The sequence below is a fragment of the Orbicella faveolata genome, unplaced genomic scaffold (assembly GCF_042242905.1).
Source record: "Orbicella faveolata isolate gen_17 unplaced genomic scaffold, um_ofav_v1 contig_35, whole genome shotgun sequence".
In the NCBI taxonomy this organism is placed as follows: domain Eukaryota; kingdom Metazoa; phylum Cnidaria; class Anthozoa; order Scleractinia; family Merulinidae; genus Orbicella; species Orbicella faveolata.
Genome location: NW_028301564.1, coordinates 13,281,751 through 13,299,563, shown reverse-complemented (window position 1 = coordinate 13,299,563; position 17,813 = coordinate 13,281,751). Strand labels below are relative to the sequence as shown.

Below are 17,813 nucleotides of genomic sequence, written 5' to 3'. Positions count from 1 at the left end.
GAAAAACAACAGAGAGAAAACACAGAACGTATAGAGTGCTCTTACGCTGGGGGTGGTACGCAGGCGTAATATTGGCGGAAACGGTTACGAATAAGGGGAAATTTTATCGGTAATCTTTGAGTATTTTTTTTAAAAATTATCTTTATCATTGTCTCTGAAAACCCCCATGGGGAGTGGACGATAAGGTAGTCCTAACGCAAAAACCAGTACCACAAAAAAGTCCAACAGGTGTAAATGCACCTGATTCAATCGTTTAACAGAAATGAGAAGTACTCAGATTATTTTAAACAAATTAAAGTCTGCCTTGGACCTCCCAATCACTATAACATGTGAGTACCCCAGCCCCGCCTTACTTGGAGGTATTTTGCAGTGGTTTAGTAATATCAATTCACACTTGAATTTCCAGACATTTTTTGAATTGCATATGCTCTAGTAGCCAGGGCGGCTGGGACACAGGCTAGAGTGCTCTAGCCACAACGCAACATAAAACTAGCTGGCCTTTTTTTCTATTTGTTACAGTTGGAATTCTATATGCACTATTAAGCACTCCAGGTGACCTACCTTGCACCGGTTGCATTTCTTACATCTAGTAAAGACATAATGAACAGTTAGAAAATAGTTTTATTCAAAGGGACAATTGCAACAGAATAAAGATACCCAGTTCTTTAGGAGACCAGGGGTGGCGCAGAGGTGAGAGCGCTCGCCTCCCACCAATGTGGCCCGGATTCAAACCCTGCACCCGGTGTCATAATTTGGTTGAGTTTGTTGTTGGGTCTCGTCCTTGCTCTGAGGGTTTTTCTCCGGGTTCTCCAGTTTTCCTCCCTCCACAAAACTCAACATCTCTAAAATGAAATTCGATTGGGAATTCGTGGGCCACGGGTTTGTCAGTCGTAAGACTGTTGTGTGTTACCCTCGTTAAACAAAGTTAATTAATTAATTTATTTTTAGTTCTGTCACTTCCAATGTGTGATTAGACTAAGCGTTCCCTCAATGTTTCCCTCTGAGTTTTGCACATTGACCTTTATCATTGGTTTCGCAGGGTATATACGATTCTATTAAAAACTGGATCATTGGATAATGCAATTCGAGAGTTTTCATTGGCTTAGCCATCATGAGTTACACTATGCTCCACAAACATGTTAAGCGTGCGCGTGATTTTTTGAGGCATTTGTATTTTTGTATTCTAACTTTCTATATTTTGAGGGCGTTTTAATTTTAAAACAATTATTCCAATCGCGCTTGTTGAACATGAGATGATTATAGCCAACGAGGCGCGTACTATTTCTTAATTATAACATAGCGTTAGCGAAGCGCGCGTTCTGATTGGCTAATACGCTAGATCCATTTGCCCATGGGTTGCACGCTGACTTCAGTCTGTTTATTTGTGCTTTTTCTCGGCAATTTTTTTCATCGATGTTGACACTTTGTAAAACATAATTCCTATTTTTCCTCTCCTAAAATATGGGAAAAAATCCCGGCTAATAATTTTTCCAGAGAACAGGCACATTATTCCTGTGAGCTATCAAATTTCGAGCTTAAGAAATTTGCGAATTTAAGCGAGCAGGAGTTGAATCAGCTGGTTGAACATAGGCACTCCGCACTCGGACATGGACCAAAAAAAAAGAAAACAACAACCTGGTCTGTATCAACCTTTCGAGGTTAGTAATGCATCGCGGGAGTTTTAGAGAGAATTTTCTAGCCATTTGACGATAGTAAAATTAAGCACAAGCTTTCATTGTTAAACTTTTCTGGCATCGAAAACTACTTTAAATGCTTTCGGCGAGCAAAACTTGAACATGAGAACTTTCACAAATCTCTGCTTGTCTAACACACGAAATCCTTCTGTTCCGAAAACGTTAAGGGTAATAGTTTTTCTGAGCTTTAATAAAGGAGATTTTATCAAATATAAGTAGCCTCTAATAGATTATTTCAATTCCCGGGTTTTAGTTTTGCTCGAACGCTTGTCGCTCGATCGTAAATTGAACTCTTGAAGAAACAGCCGCTCGAAAGGAAAGACTGCATCGTGCACAAATATAAGATTACATTTCTAACATTTTACTTTAGGCCTCAGTCTTCTGTTTATTTTAGCTTATTTTACCAAATAACGAAAGAGACAGAGATCGTGTTTTAAAAGCTATTCATGTGTTCAAGTTCAGCCTTAGACGCGCAACTCATCAAATAAAAAAACAAGTGGAAAGGAAAACGTAACCCACAAACCTGCTATTGAATAAGGGCATCCCAAACAGCTCAAAGCCGGGGGTGTTTGTTCGCTTTCTTCTCCACTTCGCTTTTCGCTCTTTTGCGGAGGAGAACGTAAAGGACAGAGAGCTCAGCCACCAAAAGCTTCAACCATGTGCAGTTTGTTTTAAATTCTTCGAAAAAGTGATCCAAATTTAAGCTTTATTTTACCAATTTTATTGACTGTAATTTTGTTTGTTGTCAGCTTGATTTAGGTTAATTGGCCAGTTTGAAATTGTTTGTTTACTCGAGAAACTATTAACTCGCCGCGATCCAAGAAAATTTTGATGTGTCGCTTTTGTCAGATTTTTGCATGAACATTTTAGCGCGGTTTATCGCGCTTTTGACCTCATGTAAGCCGGACGAGATTCAATATATCTCAAAAGTCTCACTGTTATAAAAGATTGAGAATGGTAAACGTGCAGATATCAGTAGCACCCTACTGACATGTTATATAGGTAAGACAGTAAATTACGTTTTCGTTGTTCCTTTCGCCGAGATAAGAAACATACACCAAGAATGAGCAACGCAGCAGACAATACTGCTACTAACGAGAAGGGAATTATCACTACTGAGGAGCAGTTATCTTTGTTATAAGCCTGCTTCCCTCCTTCCGGGTCTCTGGCAGGATCTAATAAGTGACAAAAGTTGCTTAGAATTGTTTTGTAACGAGGTTTAAAGCAAGTAGAGCAGTTTTAATCGACTGTCGCAAAACCGGAACCTAATTAAGTCATTACTTTGGCCCTTAACAAAGAAAACAGACAATCTAATGAGCAAATCAGTACTCGAAGCAAATGCATACAGTTAACATGAAGCGCGGGTAAATGTGTGCGAGGGATTTAGGATTGGTTTTGGTTTTACTTCTGACTGGATGAGAAAGTAGAGAAGAAATGCAAAACCACATCAAGTGCGAATACTTTCTACATTCAGTTAAGCGAAAACCACTTTGTAGATTTAACCTTGTGCGTGGATTGATCGAAAGTAATTGAGCTTAGACGACACGTACCTTAGATAGGTTTGTACAAAGTGCTATTTGTAACAAAGAAAAACTTTTATATGAAAATCGATGGCACAGTGTACATTGGAAACAATGTTTCTAAAAACACTGCTCAAGGCTCTGCCACTTACCTCGTAGTGTGTACATGGTAGCTCTACAGGCACGAAATAGGGAAGCAAATGTAAACCTTATAAAACGTTGAACATTACCTTGCGTAGGTAAAACTGTCCTTTGTGTAGTGGAAGCGATAGCCTTTGGCGATTGTACCAGATCATGATGCAGGCAGACTCCTTGGCAGTTATCTATAGAAGAAAATTTCAGTGCAGTTGAACTTTCCATAACAAATGAATGTAGTTGGGGACCTTATTTAAGTAAGTGATTGCTTATATGAGGTGTCCCACATACAGCCGTAGTTTATATCGTTTTGTAAGAGGTAACCATCCTGATGAGACGTTGCTATTTAGGGAGTCAGTGTTACACTGTATAAGTTTACAGGCCCAAGTATAAACAGAGTTCTCATGTACTGATTAGTGATTACAACTGCAATGATATATATTTCATCCTTATTTCAAAGATTACCCTCTAGCTAGCCACCAGACTCTAGAAATAACAGTAACGAATCGAATTCCCGGAGTCTCCTGGATTCGAAGTGATTGACGCCTGAAGGTGTGATGGTAAATGAAAAGAGTGCAGTGGGGTGGGGTCCGGGGCATACTACAAGAAATATTGGGTGGGGGTGTGCCCCGCTTCCCAAAACCCTCACCCCGTTTATGACCAAATCTGCGATTTTCCCTTTATGAAACCAAAAACTTCTGAATATTTTAATGCGAAAATCACAAGGTTTTCATGCCTTTTTGACAGGTTTTTCATGGTTTAATTCATGGGGTTCCCTGATTGAAAAAATCCCGTGAAAAAAAGCATGGAAAAAGCATTTCAACATGAAACTTGTATGATGATTTCCCTTTAACCATATGTCTAATGTCCATTAAGTGAACTGACTGGCATCTTTGTTCAGTAACCAACAGACACAGCATAACGAACTTAAAAGTGAGTAGTTGCAAGTTCAGTTTCTTGGCAGGAATCCAAGTTTTTAGCAAGTCCAAAACTTTTCTTACATCCCATATTGTGCGATATCTTGGAAGAGGAGGTACTTTAATAAAAATTTATCAATGGGTGTTCACCCACTGTATAAGGACTGTGAGACAAATCTACTGCTGCAGATAAGGCAGATCTGGCAGTGTTTATTGCTGAGTAGCTACTACCACTGTCATACAAGTTTGTCAAAAATTCAAGAACCTTGGCTACTGTTGACTACACCTTAGCTACCCATTAAATTTCATTTGGGTTCATATTTCTGACTTTTCGTGGCCATGAGCACATTTTCATGATCCATTAAAGGCAGGTCTGGTCAGTTTCTAACTTCAATGACAACTTCATGGGCCACGAAATCTAGTAGTATATGTTTCATGACCCATTAAATTTAGCTTTGATTTATTCATGAATTTTCATGGCCATGAAAACAAATTTTAATGATCTATTAATTTCAGTTCTGGATCATGCAGTGACGACTTTTCATGGCCATGAAAATGTTTTTCATGAACCATCAAAGAATTTTAACCAAAAAATTAATGGATTTCAATTAGGCCTTGAAAATAGGAAATTGCAATATTCACGGCCCTGAAAAAAGATTCATGGGTCTTTCAAGAATATTTCATGGCATTTTTATGGAATTAAATTGGTAGTAGTGGATCGATCTCTTCCATATTTATGACCTAAAAAAGTAGCTTCTTCTAAACAACATACCCAGTTAAAGACAAAACCCATACCCTGTTTATAATCAAAACGACTGAAAACCCTACCATTCGGGGCCTCGCATACCTATAAAGCCCATATAAGGGAGGAAACACTCCTCCACGGGGGTTGGGTAAGGAGCGGAAGAGGGTGAGAAGGAAAGCATAACATAAACTGGCTTGATATAGCCTTTATGGAATTCACATCATATTTATACCTGTTATTCCCTCACATATCCATCCTCTGGAAGTGTTTCCAATGATGCTCTTAAACGATCCCTTAAATCCAGGTGGCCTTTGTTTGGCCAACAGAGTGTAACTGTCATTGTCATTAGGCGTATTATCCTGCCATTTGTCTATAGTTAGTGCTTTTCCACTGATCCAAGTCCATTTCCCAGTTATTAAGCTTTTATACAAACCAATGTGCCATTCATCATATTTTCCACTCTTTCGAGTTTGAATCTCCATAGTTAAAAATTTCCACTCTCGCTCTGTTTCTATAACCACTAACTCCTTGTTGATTAATTTACAAGAGGCCATTGCTATTGGCCACGACATTAACAAGTCAGTTTCAAAGGTGTAGCAAGAGCAGCGTTTATCTCCACGTGAAGCTCCTAGCAAAAAAAAAAAAAAAAAAAAAAGAAAGAAAAAAGAAAAGAATGGCAGAACACATTAGAAAATGGATCAACGGACAAAGACAGCACTAGGATAAGGTGATATGGATGTAATTAAGTTTCCTTTTGTTGCATTCCTTCGTTAGAGAGATGAAGAAGTGTATACCATTGCTACTACATGTAGCAGAGGCGGCCAAAACAGAATACAACGTACAACAGCAATAACAACATCGACAGCGAATACTGTAACGCCATCTTTAGCACGGTAACTGGCGATTTCCTGAGCGCGAGGGTTAACAATCAAGCGGAGGATGCGCGAACAGGATGATAACCTACTAGGGGATTAATTCTAGTTTTTCGTTTGATCATTTGCGAGCAAAAACTAAAGAAGAATGAAACAAAAACGTCAATCAGGAACGACAAAAACATATTTGATCATATTTCTTGCTCTGGTCAGTGAAAATCGCATTACAGGAGTCTAGTTAAACAGTTTTGAATTATTTAGCGAAAGCAAAACCACAGTTTATTACTTTATTACATTCCAAAGTCATTGCAAAAACGTTATATAAGGCGTGTTTTGTAACCTGAGAATAGCCAATAAAGATTGCACGATCGGTATATAATCCCGCCATATCCTGAGTATTATGCGTTGATGAATAGATAATGAAAAAGAAGTAGCGCCGCGAGTTTTTTCTTGAGGTTATTGCTAAGGTACTAATGCCAAACCGAATTAATTAGCTCTTATTAACCGAGCAGGAGGTCTGTATGGGAGAATCTTGACCGAGGTCAAGATTCTCCATTACAGACCGACTAAGCTCGTTTAATAAGATGCTTATTATATGGCAAACAAGAACAATTTAATTCGTTTAATGTAACTATAATAATAATAATAATAATAATAACAACAGCAACAACAACAACAACCATAATAATAATAATAATAATAATAATAATAATAATAATGACGACCATGATCATGACGACCATGACCATGACGACCATGACCATGACCAGTTTGCGCTTTAAAGTGCTATTTGAAATAAACAGAAGAAAACTTAAAAGCAAATGAGACAATGTTCCATACAATGCTACGGAAATATGCTGCTGTACAGCCGCTGTTTCTTTCCATATGTATTATAGCTCTACAGGCTCGAAAAGAGAACAAAAAGTATACCTGATGAGATGGTGCTTGCGGTAGCCATTGGCGACGTTGTGGTCGTTTGTACCGGATTATTAAGCATACAGACGCCTTGGCAGTTATCTGTTGAAGAAATTTTCAGTACAGTTTACCTTTCCATAACAAATGCATGTACGACTTTTTTTTTTTTTCAATAAGAATATATCTTGTAAGATTATCGAGGCTGAAATTTAGGACTATTTTAAGAATAAACCCAAAATATCCCGAGGCTGAGATTTTAAAAAGAATGTAATTGTGTGATGAAAATTTGTAATTTAAGGTCATTCCTCACATTTGCATTGCGCATCCTTACTGCGCATAATTTATGGCGTCATTAGCGCGCTTATGCACGCGCACATTGAAAGCATGACGGATTTGCCTTGATATTGAGCTCTGTCAGTTGAAAAATGGCTCTGAGCTCACCAACGAGCATGGGCACCCCAATTGTTTTTCCAGTCGTTGTAATCAACTAATCATAAGCTTCGCATGAGGAAAGACTGATCTAATTTCTATTGCTGAAAATTGAATAAATAAGAAAATAGCAGATACACTGTGGTCTTTTCTATTTTGCAGTCGGTAACCACGTCAAGAAATTTGGTTCAAATTTTTAATCAAGGATTTAGCTTTCTGTCTGAATCAAACTTAAACGTTTATTTGTGTCCGACACATTGTATTCACTGTAGTTTAATGCGTGTTCTTATGAGTCCAGGCTTAAAAAGATGTTACAATTACTGGGAATACGGTCTTATAATAAGCATTAAATAATGCCAAAATGGGGCATTTTCAATGCCTCACTGCTCCTTAATGAGCATGGGGACCCCCCTTTTTTATTTCAAAATTGAAGTTATCATATGACAAGTATTCAGTGGAAAAAGTTTGAACAAAAATCTATTGTCACTTTTATTTCAGAGGAATTACCTTAAATACAAAATACAATACAAAATTGTTTTTAACTAAACCGTATAAAACTCTTCCGTTCTCTTAATCTAATCGGCAAAACTAGAAGAACAACAAGCTCAGCACTAGTCTCATGTACGATGCTAGTACCATTTCTGCAAGAGCTGAGTTATGTGTGTCATATTAGGCTTTAAAGAACGTACTTTGGCTCCAAAATTATTTCAACGTCATCAATGTCATGATAGTATTCCTTTATCTTATCTAAGATTTTTCATAAGAATATCTTCAGCCTAAAGTGGGCAGAAAAATATGAAAATTCAGCCTGGGCCAGGAAAACATTATTATAACGGAAAATAAGAGTGTTACTTAGGAGCCTTATTTGAGCGATTATTCTCTCTAGTTTCCCTCTACCATAGTATTTATCATTATAAACACTAACGTTACCTGTCTAACCATTCCGATCAGAGGTCCAAGCTATTTTGAGAGTAGTATAAGTTCTATTGTATAAATTAATTAAGGTATCGATCTCATTTACGGCCAGGACCACAAGTAAGTATGTATACTAAGTGTTCAATGGACCATTTTTACAGTTGTCTGTTCCTTTGAATGGTAGCGAGGCTGCAGCTGACCTTGTATTGATAAAGACCTCACTGCCTTTGTTGTGTAAATCAAGTTGTTCTTATGCTAACTAGTTGGCATTTAAATGAGAAAAGCAGAGAGGTCTGCATCAAAGCAAGGTCGCTTCCAGCCTCCCTTACATTCATAGGCCAGGTAAGTAAGCACACAACTGTAAAATGAATGGCCTATTATGGCAGGAAAGAAAAGAGAGCGGAGCGGAGCTGACTCGTGTGACAGCAGATCAAAATGAACGTGCAAAATTGTATCAGGAAATTTCTGCATGATAACAGCGGTAACAATTTTCCACCTCTTCCTTAAACCTCCTAATCGCCAGATAATTCAGAATGCGACCAATGTCAGGGACTCACAAGTATAAGCAGGCCGAATCAGTGGGACTGAGGATTTAAAACAGGCCTCTTTTAAACCATGCATCCTGCGTAAGCTTTTAAATTATCTGTTCCTTGGTCTCCAAGCATGCACTAATTAGACTCCCTGAAAAAGCTTTGAAGATGCTTTCAATGTTTCTTATCCTTTCCTACTCAACTTATTTCACATCTTACATGGACAAGCAAAACGCCCAAGGACAAACAAAACGCGCAACGCAATGCTTATTAACAGCTTTAAAGAAATGTAGATTCTCTGCATGCTCAGTATGTTCAGCCTTTAGTTTAAAACAAAGGCTTGATATAACCTTTATGGAATTCACAAATGTTTGAACCTGTTACTTCTACACATTCCCTGTCGTGTCTCGTTAGTAATCGTCCGGCATTGTTCGTGTCACAGACGGTGTCCTCTCGGTTTGTCACAGTGCTCGATTGAAAGGGAAAGGAGGAAGGGAGGGGCGGGGGAGGAGGAGTTACAGGGGAAGGAGGAGCAATGAGATGGGGCTTAATTGCTGGAGGTGGAGGATATAGACCTATTCACACAGTATTTAACACTGTTTCTTCCTCACATATCCATTCTCCGTTGATGTTTCCCTTGATGCTGCTAAACGATCCCTTAAATTCTTGCGGCCATTCCTGGGCCATTAGGGCGTAGTAATCACTGTTATGAGGCTTGCCATCTTGTCATTTGTCTAAATAGTTACTGCTTTTCCATTGACGCGTACTTGTCAGTATTCGAGCGTCGTTTGTGTCCGTGTGCCTTGTCTCGCCAGTATTCGGCGTGTGTTTGTCGATTTGTCACGGTGTTTTATTAAGAGGAGGCAGAGGGGGGAAGACGGAGGGGGGGGGGGTGGGTGGATGTGAAAGGGGGGAGGAGATCAATTAGACGGGCTTGATTGCTTGAAGTAGAGAATATAGACCCATTCACATACCTGTTTTTTCCTCACAAATCCATCCTTGGTAAATGTTTCCCTAATGCTGCTAAACGATCCCTTAACTCCATCTGAAGATTCCTTGGCCATCACAGTGTAAAAATCACTGTCTTGAGGCTTATCCTTCTGCCATCTGTTTATAGTTACGTTTTTGCCATTGATCCAATTCCACTTTTTAGTTGTCAAGTTTCTGTACAAACCGATGTGCCATTCAATTTCGTTGCCACTATTCCATTTTTGAATCTCTTTATTTATAAATTCTCACTCTCGCTCTGTTTCCATAACCACCAGATGCTTATTATTAAATTTACAACTGTCCTCTGCCAGTGGCCACTGCATTGGCGTGTCGTTTTCAAAGGTGTAGCAAGAGCAACGTTTATCTCGATCTGAAATTCATAGAAAAAGGAATGAAAGAACATACAAGCTTGATTGGAAAATGAATCAACCGACAAAGACTGGGATACTGGGGTAATGTGGTTATTGTTAAATTTATAAGAGCTCACTGCTTGTAGCCACGACATTGACGTGTCATTTTCATAGGTGTAGCAAGAGCAACTCTACTTTTCATGAAAACTTCCGTTTTAAAAAGATAATAATTACTGAAAAAAAAACAGACATACAAAATTGTTATCAAAAAGTTGATTCACATTACCTAGCGTAGGCAGTATTTAAGTTCCACGTTTTCCTGTTATCCCCGAACATATTGCCGTTGCCTCTCAGTATATTTATTTATAGTTTTTCTGTCAACCTTTTTTGGGGGGTGACCATAGGCTTAAGGGCCACGGGGGCGGGAGGGGGCTGCAGCCCCCTTCCCCCACCCCCCGCCAAGTTTCAGAAATTTTTGAAATTTTTCGGCCAAAACGCTAATGATTCGGGCAAAAGCACTCGGGAGAAAGGTAGTCAAGGCCAGGCTTGTAGGCTACTTTCTCTGACGTTTGTTAAGGAGTTAAGGTCAAATAATATAAGGATCCAGGTATTCTGTTTTGGAAAAGCCACATATCGTTTAAAACTATTTCCATCAACAAAACAATGACAAAAAACTCAAAGCAAATTAAGACCAAGACTTTTGTTTTTGTGATGGTTGAACTTTTTTCTTGAACTTTCCGTACGAGGAACAATTAACTGTTTCTTTTATAAGTTTCTGATTTTACTTGGCTATCGATCAAGATTAATAGAGTATGCGTAACTTTTCTTGTAATGATAACAGTTTCATTAGACGTAAGAATTGTAACGTTTTTGTTTTTACTGCGATTTGAGTGCGTTTGAACAACACTTTCGGGCACTGTGTAATTTTTTTTCGGGCAATAAGGTCACCCCGCTCCCGTGCCCCCACGCCTATGGGGCTGGCTTTCATGAATTTGGTTTCGTTGTGCGGAAGTCGACGGGTACGTTGACGAGTCGGATGTCCCTGCGAGCAATCTAGCGTTTACCATAATGATTATACACTACGCCTGCGTATGGGAGTGGATTATGTTTTTCCTCTGCTTGAAATTTCATTTCGAGGCTGCCAAAAGTTAATTATAACTGTGTTAACTTACTGCAGAGACAGTGCTCCACTCCATGTGATGATGTTTTGTACTGAGTGTTTGAAGCCCGAGCAAGAAAACGCTTGAGATATTCACAAGTCGATATCAGTAATATCTGTCAAGATTAATGTCGGGGAGCAGATATATTTTATGTCGGGTTCCAATGAACATACATTTTGTCTTGACGACGTTAAGGCTAAGACGATTAAGATCTCATAATCGATCCAAAAAACAAAAAAAGCATGAGGCACGAACGCAAGGGGAAATCAGTTCATTGCTAGTGGAAGTACGGATCATCACATCGAAGATAAGTTAGACGATTAAAAAAGTGTTGAAAACAATCGTTTTAAGCATATGTGGAATGTACAAGACTTACCCTCTTGATGGCAACCATCGACAGGAGACTCACAAATATACCCAGGGATTATTCTGGAATGCCTTGTACAATCCAAATCATTATACTTGCCATAATCTTTCCTATAATCTTTGTACATACTTGCACAATCCCCAAAACCATTCGGTTCCTCTGTAGCCCAAGGAAGCTCTTTCGGAATAGTGCTCTTGTTGCTTAACCATCTCCACTGTCTAGACCGATGGTCTTTTCTCAAACCGATAAAATACTCGTCAGTTATTGTCAACTTTAAAATAGTGTTTTTCAAGAACATCCACTCCACGTAACTTTCAATAGAGACAAGATCACCCAGTCCAGTCTTCTTGCACAATTGTCTGCTTTGCTCCCAATTTAGTCGGAAAGAGTTCACGTGAAATGTGTAATTGGAACAGCCACCTTTGAACCATTTAAAGGTCTCACCTATGTAACAAAAAATTACGATCAAAGATGAAAAGTAATTCATTATAAGCATTCCAACCAGGGGAGGAACTCCCTATAATGGTTTATACGTGGAGGCTCCGCCAGAAAGGGTACCTTTTATGGGCTTCAGGTATGTGAAAGGGTAGAGAAATCTGTCTTTTAGGTATTCAAAAGGGACTTTAATCCAAATATTTCGAAGATAGAATCGTCTTACGGCAGTATCATTTAATTCATTAAGCATTACCTCGTTAACTACATTTCAAGGGTTTAGAAAAGAGATGCGATGTTCCTAAGAAGGTAAGAGAAAGTGGTACCTTTTTCAGTAGAAGGTATACGAAAGGCGTACCTTTTCTTTCATAATGGTATATAAAAGGGTAAAGGGTTGGACCTCGGGGCGGAGCCAGGCCGCATAATACTTTGCAGAGTAACCCCCACCCTCCTTCCCCCTTTCTGGATATAAAACATTCAATTAACCGTGGTCAGAACTTATTCATGTTTTTATTTTCCTGATCAACGACGGTGGAAAGCAGGACACCTTATAATCTCAAGGACACTAAAGGGTATATCCTACGCCCAAACATGTATCCTGATCAATTATGTCACTGCAAGAAATCTAGCATTTCTCGTGCAAACATCATTGGCACAATTCATACACAATGTATAACGATTACACTCTATTCTTACGTATGGCAAAGTAGGGAAATGGGTTAAATGTTTTACCCTTTGCAAGAAATAATAAGACCTTCAAATAATAATACAAAAAAATACTCGATGCTCACTTCCGTAATCCTCTCCCGATCGAGGATGTCAATTGTTAATTGTAATTGTGTTAAACTGCAGAGAAAGTATTACACGAGATGTTTTACGTTGAGTGTTTGAAGTTCGTACAATCATCAATAAATCGGACTAACGAAAACCAAGTTGTTAGATTTAAAGATCTTTTTGAAAACGACCCACGTGAGAAACGTTGCGTTACACATCGCTTGCGAGCCGAAGGCTAGGCATGGCACGTCACGAATTGGTCACGCTAGTTGTGAAAGACAGTGTTAGAACCAAAGGGAATTACAACAAATGTTCGTGATCTGCCGATCGCTGCCACCATTTCAAAAACATATGAAGATGATATAATGATAATTGAACGTAAAACGAGTCTATAGGTGGGGGTCTCAGCTTACAAGCTGACTCGCAAAAACGTAAAATACATCTATGATCAATGTGATATTCGTTTCAATTCCTTGTCAAAACCAGTTTTCATGTAAATCGCGTGATCATGAAGCTTTCCTGAAACGTTAATTTGATAGTGTATAAAATGATTTGTATCCGAGGTAAATAGGTAATCAAACATGTTATGTGTTTAATAACTCGTTATTACAAGTTTTGAGCGCGGAATTGTGGTCCTTGGAAGACAATTGGCTTCAATTGAGTTATTCCTTGGTTGTAATCGTATACTTGTGTTTAACAACGAGCAGTTCTTCGCCTCACTCATCCACGCCTAACTGGAATTTTGAATCGCCACTATAATCCAAAGGAGTAGCATCGCCAAATTCATCGTCTTCATCGCCACTGAAACCCATAAACATTGGCCTGCGTAGCAAACGTCTCCGTGGGGTTTGGGAGCAAAGAAAGACCGCGGTACCGAGGAACGGGATTTTCGGTGTTTTGCCTGCGCGGAAAATGGGGCGAGAGCCAAAAAAGAAAGATGGGGTGGGGGAGGGGAAGAAGGAAACACTTGCAGACAAACCCCGTTCGCTGGCGAACAGGGCTCGTGAGTGGCTAAGCTAGTCGAACTTCTGAGAGCCCGAGCTTGTTTACAAAAAGCTTCAACTTTTCTCGTAACCTGAGTATATCCCGCGAGTAATAAAAGCCTGATACTCAGGCTACTTTTCTCGCCGAACGAGGATTTAGTCGTGAGCCTCGATCGACAGTACGATAGAAATACTGTAGTACAGTGCCGACGCTTTGGTATTTCAAAGCCTGCACATTTTTGCAGAAGCAAGTGCGACACAGCATCAACATCACTTTCTTGAATGCCACATGTACCAAGGATAAGATAATAACCACGGGACAGAAAATTCGCACTACTGTGTGGGAAAACCCAGTGATTTCGTCTAGGTTGTTACATAGTAACATCTTTTCGTAGGTACTCTGACATTTCATTAGAAGCATTTTTGCTGACAGCATTTAGAGCCTCTGGGTACAATAATGAATGATTTGTTATATATAGTGTTAGCTGCGGCATGCCAGTTATTGTCACGTATTTGCCTTACCAATGCAAACATTTAGTCTTCTCGCCGCGGGGAATTCTTACGAGGACATTTCCAGAGTTGGTTTTATAAACAAGGCCGCCTAAGGGAAGATTATCTATATTCGAATAGTGGTCAAGATTATCGTCATTTTACTTCTCAGACGTTTGAGGGTTCTCTTGACGAAATTCCAAAGTTTTCCGAGAAGACTTTCCGTTGTTTGTTTTTGTCACAGGCGATAACACTCGAACCGATTTGCGCATCTGGCGTTTCCAGCAAACGCTTCTTTACTGGAGTTGACTTTATAGGAGTTGACGTACTAATTTTACCTTGTATCGATTCCTGAACGAATGAATACAATGATTCAAGATGTCGAATCTTGCGAGCACAAAGATTACAAACGCGACTTGAATAACGACGCAACTTCCGGTCCCGTGAGGTGTGCATGGCGATATGGGGAATAAGGCATGGGCCGCACTGTGGACTTTTTGTTTGCTTTGTCGCGTCGACGTCATAAATTGTCACACAAGTTTGCCGGGACATTTAACCCCAAAGGGTTACTGAGGTCGCACGTTTGCGACATAAAAGATATATGATATCATTCTGCTAATAATTATTATGTTATCGGTCCAAACGGCTACAAAGCACTTTCTCATCGTAAAAGCACCATTGGGGGATTATTCGTCCCCCATCTGACCGGAAAACTATTGTCTTGGGTCAATGAGGCGTAGGCCGTTGATAGTTAAAAACCGTTTAAACAACGCCATGGGAGCTTGAACCTTGATTTTCGCTCAAAGCAGGCATCTTGTTACCGCAATACCGCACTATTAAGGTTACAGTATACCTTCGGGTCGGCAATTTTCTTCAAATTTGGCTTTTTGGGTCAAAGTAGTGGTCGAAGATTGATCTTGAATTTCTGAAAAAAATTTTTGAAAAAGGCTAAATATTGGCGGAGAAATGGCGGGTTTTCGTTTTCGCCGGAAGTAAAAGTTTACCTTTTGATTGACAGCCCTATGGCGCGTATGCAATCAACCGAGACGATTTTCGCGGGAATTACCTCTACGGATGTCACGAATTGACTTCTCAGTTGATCAGCCTTGTTGTTCCGACTACCAAGGACTCTTGGTATTAGGTGCAACTCTATTAAGTTAGAAGTAAACATAGACCACGTTAAAAACATAAAGCAGTTCGAAAAAGCGAAAACAGCGAAGAACGAATGAAAATACATCAATGAGTGAAGAAGCAAAAGTTCGCCACGCGGATGAAGCTATAGCTATCGTATAAAAAAAATTCGTGGTAAGAGAAAAGAAAGGTTCTGTGAAAATTTTGGAACTTGACAGCAATAACAGGGATGTTGACAGATACTATTCTGATGAGTCCGATATCGACGAATCGTCGGACTCAATGCGACAATTTGAAATATTATCCATGCAAAGTTGACCACAAACAGTTGCTCCACAGCGCTTTCTTTTGTTTGTTTTCTTCGCCCAGCCACTCTAGCGTTGGTATCCTCTTTAGTCTTCCCCATTTTGCCAGACCAGCTTCAAGAAAAACCGAGCTACAGAAAAATTATTTCTCCTCCTTCGGCCTTTTTCGGCGCCTTGAGCGCATTGCGAAACGCAAGGGTATTTTGGAGATTCGCGCGTAGATTTCACCAGGAGGTTAACGGTAGTAAATTTTCGCTGCACTGATCGGCTCAATTATCTGAGAACCCAGCTGAAGGCGTTTGTGGGCGGAGTTTGTTTGCGAAGTAGGAGATTTTTCTTAGCGTTGTTTTCTCGAATAAATTTTTTCGCTTGAAGCAGCCACTTTAAAGAGTTATAACTCAAAGGGAATTGTTTTCAATTGCCCTCAAATTTGGACAGTAGCTTGTTTAACATATAAACTACAAACACGTGTCTGCGAATTGCAAATTTCGAAATACTTTTTCTTCGAGAGCGATTTTTGTACGATCACTCCACATTTTTTTAATCCTATTTCGAAAATGTTCTGTAACCTTTTACTGCAAATGAGTATGCCAAAACACAGACACGTTTTTTAAGCGCTTTGTGTACTGAAACCCAGGGAAAAATTAAATTGGTGAAAAACAAAATTCGCTTTGACTTTTAGCTTTCGAAAGGTGATTCGGGCGCTCGCATTTAGTGGTCGTGAAAAATTCAACAATTCATTTTATTTCAAAATTCTTGGTATAGTTTGATAGCCAGCTCTATAAGCTTTCATTTGATATGGGCGTTTAGGTATCTACAGCTTAAACTGCACGCGCTACATCGCTTGCGCGCGAGACACCCCTGAAGGTATACGGTAACCTTAACTTATTCAAAGTAAGCTGTGTCACGTAATGTACAGACGATTTACACTTTTACGCGAAAAAATAAATAATACACTGTTGTTACTGGTTATATATCAATCTGATCAAAGGTCAGCATCTCAGACAGACCAGACAAGGAAAAATTTGTATTCTCAGCAACCAGAATATAAACTTACCCACCAACAAAAATAAGAACGAAATAAATATATACTTCTATAGATTGCGCGGAAGAAACTTGCGATGAGATAGCCTGCCAGCAGGCTTACCTTTGAGTCACGCGCGCGAGCGGCGAAGGGCAAAGCGATCCGGCGGGTAGGAGTCTGGTAAAGAAGCGCCAAGAAAGTGACCCTGCCTTTATGTCTGTAATTGTTTTCATTTCTGCTTCGCCTGAGCGAAGTGAAATACCATTGGTCGAAAAGCAGGAAAGGCGAGAAAACTGTCAATTTATTATGTTTGATGAGGAACGATTAGATCCCCATGGATTCGGTAATTTACCACACGTTGTCACAATAAAAGTTAAATCGTCCACATTTGCAGTCAGAGGAAGAGTTGAGTGTGGGTATTACTGATGTTTTACCAAAGTTCCAGTCTATTTCTGGTTAAATTTTAAACTAAAGAGGGAGGAGGAAATAGCAGTTAAAGTATGTTTCAAAATGCATCAAGACGTACTTGTCGTCTTGCCGACTGCATATGTGATTGCCTGAGCGGGCAACGAAACAACACGAAGGCGTTTGCCCGTTTACCAGCATCATCAAAGACCAGACTGCCAAGGCAAGACCACTTGGAATTAAGTGTGTGTCCTTGCTAGACATAAACTTTGACGGTTTTCTTCGGCAAAACGTTATCAACAACGAATGTCGCGCCTGCATGTTGTTATGAAAAAGATTTAAAATTTCCCCGAGAAATCTGAGCAGTCAAAGTTCATACTTTCATAATTGACTTATTTTTTCTGCGGTTTCCGGGGTGGAAATTAAAAATTTGCTGAGATTAAGGCAGGCTTACTTTCGCGCTCGCCGTGCTCCAACGTAAGCCTGCGAGCAGGCTATAGATGAAACTAGAACTGACATTATTTCGGTGCATTGGAATCTAAAGAGACAGATAAAATTATTACAAAAGTACTGTATTTCGAGCCGTGACCTTATAAGAAATGCTCAGGCCTTTCACGTCAACAATCAGCATCCAATTTATATTGAAACACTCTCAACTTTGTGTCCAAAGCAACATCGAAGGCTAATGAATAGATTTCTTTCCAGTCGATGGAGAGGTTAGGTTACTCATC

At 39.5% G+C, this 17,813-nt stretch overlaps 2 pseudogenes across 1 annotated transcript in view; both read right to left on the bottom strand.

The window, feature by feature from the left end:
* Positions 1 to 17,813, bottom strand: part of LOC149103378 (macrophage mannose receptor 1-like) — a 137,722-nt pseudogene that overhangs the window by 935 nt on the left and 118,974 nt on the right. Inside the window, exons 6-8 of the transcript XR_016201777.1 lie at positions 3,445 to 3,537; positions 2,714 to 2,869; positions 562 to 586 (exon numbers count right to left, since the gene is read on the bottom strand). The product of XR_016201777.1 is annotated as a macrophage mannose receptor 1-like (transcript). The remainder of the gene's footprint in view (positions 1 to 561; positions 587 to 2,713; positions 2,870 to 3,444; positions 3,538 to 17,813) is intronic.
* On the bottom strand, positions 7,767 to 10,361 carry LOC149103388 (uncharacterized; annotated as a pseudogene).